We start from the raw sequence: 8,479 nt of genomic DNA, 5'->3' as shown, positions 1-8,479 counted from the left end.
CCTGTTTTCTGTAGCTACAATATTATCCCCTCTCTTCTTGGTCTGGCTACTTCTTTCTCATCATATAGTTGCTCTGATATCACTGCCTCCAGGAGGTATTCCCAGACTCCAGATTTGAACCAGACACTGTAGGTATGTATCTAGAACCCTGTACCCCCTCACCACATTCTGCTGCAAAGTTATGACCATTGAGCATACAGTAGGAATCTGTTTAATGAATGAAATAAAGTTTGAAAATATGCACTTCACTATAAGCCCATGGTATACCACTTTCTAACATCCACATGATAGCATTAAGCTTTTAAAAGTACCTAATATAGGTATTAGGTGGCCCAGGAACATGGTGGGCTGTGGGATGACAGTGAAAGAAGCATGAACAGTGAGGAAATATGCATTTATTGGTGGACATTAGTTACAGGAAGTATGGGATATGACTGGTGGAGGAACAGGTTGGGTGTGTTTATTAGAAGTTTGTGGTAGATGAAATAAGGCCACAAATTCCTTGAAGCTTCTTCCATCAAGAAATACTTTTGATTTCCACACACCTTAAATACAGTTTTGACCAAAGGATATGGTAGAAATAACACTGAGCAAGTCCCAGAGCCAGGACCACAAGAAGACTTGCAACTCCCAGTTTTGCGCCCATGGGATGCAGCCCTGAGACCAGTGCTAAGGAGCTGGCCGAGCCTACGGGAGGATGAGAGCCCACGCGGGTGGCCCACATTGGCCCACCGACAGCCAGAACCACCTGCTGGCCACAGAGAAAGCAGCAGAGCAACCTCCACCCAAACTACAGCATCACGGGAAATTTCCACGATTTTCTTAGGAAATAGTCCTCATCTTACAAAGGTTTTTTTTTGTTTGTTTGTTTGTTTAAGATTTTATTTATTCATGAGAGACAGAGAGAGAGAGAGAGGCAGAGACACAGGCAGAGGGAGAAGCAGACTCCACTCAGGGAGCCCGATGTGGGATTCAATCCCAGGTCCCAAGGATCATGCCCTGGGCTGAAGGCAAGTGCCGAACCCGCTGAGCCACCCAGGTGTCCCTTGTCTTACAAAGTTTAAGGTGATTTGTTATGCAGCAACAGTTAGCAAAAACTGGGGTGTGTTTTGTTTTGTTCCCTATTTTTCTCCTTAGGGTAAAAGGCTTGAATGGAAAAGAAACAGGCAGAACTCAATGGCAACAACAGACCAGGCTTAGAGCAGAGGAGAGAAAGCAGGTCCCCAGGGGATCTTCCCTGGTCCTCTGCCAGTGTGCCACCCCTTCTGCTCCAGGCATGCCTGTCCTCACCCGGGGGACACTCTTCCCTGCTGCTCTGTTTAATGTGTAATAGCTTAACTGAATGTAATGTGATCACTTAAGATAATGGTTTCATTTAATTTGGTTTAATGTAATAGCATTCATTGTTCAACAAAAATTGGCCCAGACTCTTTTTTTTTTTTTTTTTTTTTTTTACAGGGGTGGCAAAGAAATGGTTAAATGAAGTACAACAAAGAATGGGTGCCAATGAAGGAGGGTTCATTGGAGCCCCAGGGTCTGGAAGAAAGATTAAAAGAAGATGCCAAGAAATATTTGCTAAACTTTTTACTGTGTGCCCATTGTAAATAAAACCACTGCAAACATCCTGCTCCAACCAGAGAGGCCAAAACATGTGCACAAGTAGCAATAACAAAGCAAAATAAAATAAAGCAAACCGGAAACCAAAAGATCTCTGCTCACTTGCCATCCTGCACATCATACAGGCTATCTTCCCAGGTGCGTGCAGAACTGGCTCCTTTGTATTGTACGGACCCAGTGCAAATGTTACCTTCTCAGAGACACCTTCCCTGACTCCTGGGTCAAAGTATCCCCCCATCATTCCTATCCTAGGACCCCATTTCGTTTGTCTTTGTATACTTAACAATGCTTCTCTGTGTTTTCTTTTCCCTCACTAGATGGAGCTGCAGGAGGCTGGGCCCTCACCTGTCTTGCTCCCTACTGTCACTCTGGCTCTTAGAAGTGCCTGGCACACAAGAGGTGCTTTTTCGACATTTACTCAACATAAGTGAATTAAAAATGAAAAAAAAAAGAATTCTTTCCCATGAAAATGCTTTTCATTCTCCAAAGCGAAGTCAAAGTTCACTCCCTGTGAAACCCTCTGTGAGGAAACTCTCTCGAAGCACTGCTGAGCACCCCTGCCTGTGAGCTCTCCTATACTCATATTTCACTATCCTTATCCTACTGAGCTCCTCTGCAGTTATATGTCTACATCTCTGTCTCCAGTGTGGGCTGGTGAGCAAGTGTAATTCAGCTGCCATGCAAGACTAGCAGGTTCTCACAAGTAAATAAGCTTTTGTCTTAGACAGGAAGACTGGCAGAGGGGTTAGGAGCCTGGTTCTATACCAGACTGCTTGATTTCAAATCCTGGTTTTGCTGTTTGCTAGCTCTGGGAACCTAGGTGAGTTTCTTGACCTTTCTCTGGCCCAATTTCCTTATCTTTAAAATGTGAATAAAAGTATTTAAGATATAGGATGATTATGAGGAGTTAATGCATGCAGAGTACTTTGAATAAACTCTGGTCCATAATGAAGATTTAAATGAAAGCCATTATTTTAGAAATTCTATTCTAAGGAAGACTATTCATTTAAATGTTTTGGAACTGAGTGGTTACAACTTTGGCATAAATCTCTTCCACATAAACAGATAAAACAGAATCTAAGAGGAAATAACCAAGTCGAGTGAGTGCTGTGGAAATGCAAAGATCATCTCTGTGATGACACAGATAAGGACACCCGCCCCCTGATGAGCTGGTTTGCACAGTCTCCACATGGGGGTTCCACAGGAACCTGTCCACAGCCTGAAGTTCCCTATAATCGAGCACATATGGGACTCCTGGCCACATGGGGGTGAAATCAAAATCCCCAAAGGCCTGCCAGCTTCTACCACAGAAGACACTTAAAATTCATCTCCTGCTAATCACACAAAACCATCACACAAGCTAACCATTTCTTAGAAAAGACTTAATATTTATAGAATTCCTAAGAGCTACCACACTGTCTTAGAACACTAAAGAGGATGGAGTCCCATAAAGATACAGAGACAGGCAGGCCTTCCTGTCATGGTGGGTACTGATCATACAGGAAGCTCCTGGGTGGGGAGGAAGGAGAGGGCAGGAAGAAAAAACTTTAACTGGGCATGGAATGGACCCCTGACCCAGGCCTGACTTACCTTTGTCTGTCCACTGCAAACATGTCTACCCAAGGAGCCTCCTCCCCATTCTAGTGCTGTCTTCAAACTCAACAATTACCCAGGAGGGCCTGTTGAAAGTGCAGATTCCTGGGCTCCACTCCACAGATTTTGGTTTAGTAGATCCAGAAAGCAGCCTGTGAATCTGTAGGATTGTGAGATAGGCAGACCTCACTTTGAGAAATATTGTTTGAGAAGCACACTATATCCACCTGCTGCTCCTCTTGCTGCCTGGAGTCTTTCAAAATGTCAGGTATATTTCCCTGCCTATGCCAGTCACTGCTGAAACAGTGATTCATATCTGGTCATTACTTAACTTTTTATCTATAAAACTTCAGTCCTTGTCCCATTTGGTTCCCTAATAACAGATAAAGAAACTAAGGCACAGAAGTTAAAGGTTTGTGTAGAGGCAACCCAGGTGTCCATGGAAGCAACCCAAGTGTTCGTCTACAGGTCAATGGATGACCAAAAGTGGAAATATACATACAGTGGAGTATTAGCCTTAAAAAGAAGGAAATTCTGATAAGAAATTATTACAGTATAGATGAACTTTAAGGATTTATGCTAAGTGACATCAGTTAACCAGGAAAATACATTCATTGTATGATTCCTCTTGCACGAGGTACCCAGACTAGCAAAATTGGAGAGATAATGTAGAATGGTGGCTGCCAGGGGCTCAAGGGATAGAACGGGGAGTTCATGTTTCATGAGTACAAAGTTTCAGTTTGGGAAGATAGAAAAATTCTGGACCTCAGCAGTGGCAATGGTTGTACGGTAGTATGAATGTACTTAATGTTTCTGAACTGTGCCCTTAAGATGGAATTTTTATCACAATTATCACAATTTTTAATCACAATTAAAATAATAGAAGAAATGAGAGGACAGCTCTTTGCAGCATCTCTAGGGTGAAAAGAGAGCTACTAGAATCCTGCTGGAAGTCTGTTTGGTGTCCTGGAGATTTAAAATGCCCTGGGACGCCTAGATGGGCTCAAAGTACAAGGCCATCCCATCATTAACCAGAACAAATATTCACAGCTCAAAAATGCTAAGCAAAGATGTCTCTGCTTGCTATGAATTTAAAGTGAAGAATTTTCTGTGTGGTGCCAAGAGAATATGTAAAGCCGTGTGTTTTGACAAGTCATTTAAGCAGCACTGGGGTAGCATTTGGAAAGGAATTACTGCTGGAAAGTCTGAAACTCTTCCTCTTGGATTAACGTTGCTGAGAAACAGCCATAATTTGGTTGCAGTTCATAGCAGATTGAATCTGTTGGTAATGCTTAGTTCTGTCCAATCTCCCTTGCCCAAACATTAGAGGCACAGCCAGGGCACTCCTGGGGTGCAGTGATGAGGGACCAAGTTTACATGGTGGTTAGGAGGGGAAATAGTTTCTGAACTTGGTTACCCAAAGGTGGATAAGCCAAAGACCAAACCCTACCATGGCATTGATCTCCCTTGGGAAAGGGTGGAGCTGGGAGCTGGAGGGGTAGAGGGGCTGTTGTAATCTTGCATCTCAAAACTACACCTCATCTCCTTTCTTGTACCAGGTTCTCATTTTGTGAGGGTCAAGGAGTCCCCAAAAGTGAACTCTGTGGTTTGGAAGACGTTTAGGGCAGGGATTTTCATCTGTTTTATCCACTGTTCTTTGTTTTTTTTTTTTTAATTTTTTAAAATTTATTTATTTATGATAGTCACAGAGAGAGAGAGAGAGAGGCAGAGACACAGGCAGAGGGAGGAGCAGGCTCCATGCACCGGGAGCCCGATATGGGATTCGATCCCGGGTCTCCAGGATCGCGCCCTGGGCCAAAGGCAGGCGCCAAACAGCTGCGCCACCCAGGGATCCCTCCACTGTTCTTTGTACAGAGCTCAGCACAGTGCCTGGTGCATAATGGGTGCTTCATATCAATATGTTTAAATGCATTAATGTAGAGATTCAAAATTATTGGGATGGAGAGTAGGGAGTCCCTGAAAATCAGAGGCACACCTATATGGAAGAAGGGGAAGTGGCATCAAAACTCACTTTCCAAAAAAGTCACTGTCACCCCCAGCATCTGGAGTCTGACAAAAGTTGAGATCTAAAAAAAAAAAAAAAAATGTTGAGATCTAAGGCTGACTTTGGTTTTCCCTTGTTGACTTTCCACTGGTTAATCCAGTGACCCTTAGCAGGTCAGAGGAGAATGCAGGGTGTTCTAAAAGAGCTCATAAAAAAAAAATCATAATAAACATTCTGAAGAACTGTCTGCATTAGCCAAAACCTTTGAGAGGTTGTTTCCAGTTCAGGGAGACTCACACACCAGGCACATTTACTGAGCCCGCAGTCAACTATTTTTAGTTTCAGGTTATTTTTTTTTTTACTGAGGCCAGCTGGCAGATGACAACTTCAATGCCTTAAGCTTTATTTTATTTTTTAATTTATTTTATTTTTTTAAAGATTTTATTTATTTATTCATGACAGAGAGAGAGAGACAGAAAAACAGAGACAGAGATAGACAGAGGGAGAAGCAGGCTCCATGCAGGGAGCCTGGCATGGGACTCGATTCCAGGTCTCCGGGATCACACCTCGGGTTGAAGGCGGCACTAAACTGCTGGGCCACCGGGGCTGCCCTTAAGCTTTATTTTTAAAGTCAGCAACATTTGTCTGACTTTGCCTTTCCTCATTCTGAGTGAGAGGAAGGTGGATGTGGGGAAGGTCTGGTTCCTCTGCTCAATGATTCTAGCAGGTGGACAGAGCATTCCCCTATCAAAAATTCCTTAGAGGCAAAATGCTGCCATTGGGCTTTTAAAACACCTGAAACTGGAAGGTTCTTTGGATTTGTTTCCCAAGGCTCCTTTGGAAAATTCTTAGAGAAATGTGAAGCCAGAAATTAAAACACAGTCCCAGCAAGATGTTACAAAATAAAAGAGAAAACACCTGTTATGTCAAATTGAGAGCTCTCACTTTCTTTAGCATTGATAGCTAGACTGATTTTAAAATCGGTCATTCAGAAGATCATCACCTAAACTCTTCCTCTGCTTGAAGGGTCTGAGGCTTTGGGTTTTCTGTGGTGCCTGCATTTTGCTCAACAGCTGTGTCTGTGTCTGACTTAAAAATCCCACAACCAGGACCTAATTCATTCCTCAGCTTCCAAACTGCTTCCAAACTGCCCCGCAGGTGCCAAAAGGAGGCCCTTATGTAGGGCTGTGTGACATCAGGCCTCCTTAACCCTCTCTCCCCTCCCCCTCCCTGGGTAAGAGGAGGTCAGCCCAGAGGATGGAGATGGAACAGCCACCTGCTTGCTGCTCAGAAAGAGTCACTTTGCTCATAACTAGTTCAAAATTTGTCTTTGCTAAAGAAATTAAGATTTACAATGTAGTGCCTAACATGGACCTATGGGCCTAAGCTAGTAATGAAGCAAGTTGACAATCAATTCCTCTTCACCCTGAAATATGTTGTTAGTGTTCACAGTAAGAAATAGATACTCCAGAAAGGTGGAGTGATTTGTCCAGATAAAAAGAAGTGAAAGTGGGTTCAAAATCCAGGTATGTTTCCCTGATGGCAAGTGATGCGGAGCATTTTTTCATGCGCTTGTTGGCCATGTCTATGTCTTCGTCTGTGAGATTTCTGTTCATGTCTGTGTGGAGGTTCCTCAAAGAGTTAAAAATAGATCTGCCTTACGACTCAGCAATTGCACTGCTGGGGATTTACCCCAAAGATACAGATGCAGTGAAACGCCGGGACACCTGCACCCCGATGTTTCTAGCAGCAATGGCCACCAAAGCCAAACTGTGGAAGGAGACTCGGTGTCCATCGAAAGATGAATGGATAAAGATGTGGTTTATGTATACAATGGACTATTACTCAATCATTCGAAATGACAAATACCCACTATTTGCTTTGACGTGGATGGAACTAGAGGGTATTATGCTGAGTGAAGTAAGTCAATCGGAGAAGGACAAACATATGGTCTCATTCATTTGGGGAATATAAAAATTAGTGAAAGGGAATAAAGGGGAAAGGAGGAAAAATGAGTGGGAAATATCAGAAAGGGAGACAGAACATGAGAGACTCCTAACTCTGGGAAATGAACAAGGGGTGGTGGAAATGGAGGTGGGTGGGAGGTGGGGGTGACTGGGTGATGGGCACTGAGGGGGGCACTTGATGGGATGAGCACTGGGTGTTATGCTATATGTTGGCAAATTGAACTCCAATAAAAAAAAAAGAATAGTTAAAAACAAAAACAAAAAACAAAATCCAGGTATGCATCAAAGTAGCATTAGTAGTAGGGCCCTGGCACATCTCCCACAGAGACACAACTGCCTTGCGACCCCTTTCTCACCTCTATCTTAGCCTCTTGTTTCCTTCTTCCCTGTTTCCATGCACATCATTCAACCAATCCCTTGTGCTGTGGGCTTTCCAAATGTGTTCCTTACTGCTCAGGAAGAGAGAATTCTACACATTCCATATCACCTTCACAAGGTTTCCTTCCATGGTTATCTATATTTTCCTTGAAAAAAGAATCATTACTATCATTTAATGACTTTGCAGTTAGAACAGGCTATGCTATGCTGCAGTAAGAAGCACACCCCAATATTCAATAATGAAACATAACAGGGCACCTGGGTGGCTAAGTCAATAGAGCTTCTGACTCAGTTTTGGCTGTAATCCTGAGATTGAGCCCTGCATGGGCTCTATGCTGAGCATGGAGCCTGTTTGGGGTTCTCTCTTCCTCTTCCTCTGTCCCTCCTTCTGGGTAGTCAGCATGCTTAAAAAAAAAAAAAAAAAAAAAAAAAAGGTGGAACAACAACAAAAGCTTGACTCTTACCACATCACAGCCCAAGCCCAACTCATGTGGGAGGCTTTCCTGTTTGCCTCTCTTCTGAAAGAAATTCAGGTTCACATGTGGCTTTACACTTGCAAATTGTGTCTTGTCAAAGTCCCTTGCTTCCACAAGTTCAGAGGAGAACACAGGTGACAGAGACACACTTGCTCTTAACCTTTTCAGACTCACAGTGACACCTATTGGGTATCTACTCACCTTCCACTGATGAACAGAAACCATCTGACCCTACCTATAGGGATGCTTCTATAATTATAAGCAGTAGTGTTCTTCACCACAAAGATTGTTATTTTCTCAGCAATTATTGTGTTCTTTGTTGGTTTTACATTTTAATATTGCACACACAAAAGAATGGGGGCTCTGAGAGTTATAACACTTGAGTTTGAACTTTGGATCCATCATCTACTGTGTGACGTTGGGCCAACTGATACACTCCTCTC

General features: G+C 43.2%; 1 long non-coding RNA gene across 1 annotated transcript; it reads right to left on the bottom strand.

Moving 5' to 3' along the window:
* Positions 1 to 3,221: 3,221 nt before the first annotated feature.
* Positions 3,222 to 7,961, bottom strand: LOC125755370 (uncharacterized). Its single transcript, XR_007411712.1, has 3 exons — positions 7,819 to 7,961; positions 7,539 to 7,706; positions 3,222 to 3,370 (listed from the first exon to the last, which is right to left on the bottom strand). It is a non-coding gene; the product is annotated as an uncharacterized LOC125755370 (long non-coding RNA).
* Positions 7,962 to 8,479: the final 518 nt, after the last annotated feature.

This window comes from Canis lupus, chromosome 7 (genome assembly GCF_003254725.2).
Source record: "Canis lupus dingo isolate Sandy chromosome 7, ASM325472v2, whole genome shotgun sequence".
NCBI classification, from domain to species: Eukaryota; Metazoa; Chordata; class Mammalia; order Carnivora; family Canidae; genus Canis; species Canis lupus.
The sequence above is the reverse complement of the archived record's forward strand: the minus strand, read 5'-3'. Positions and strand labels throughout refer to the sequence as shown.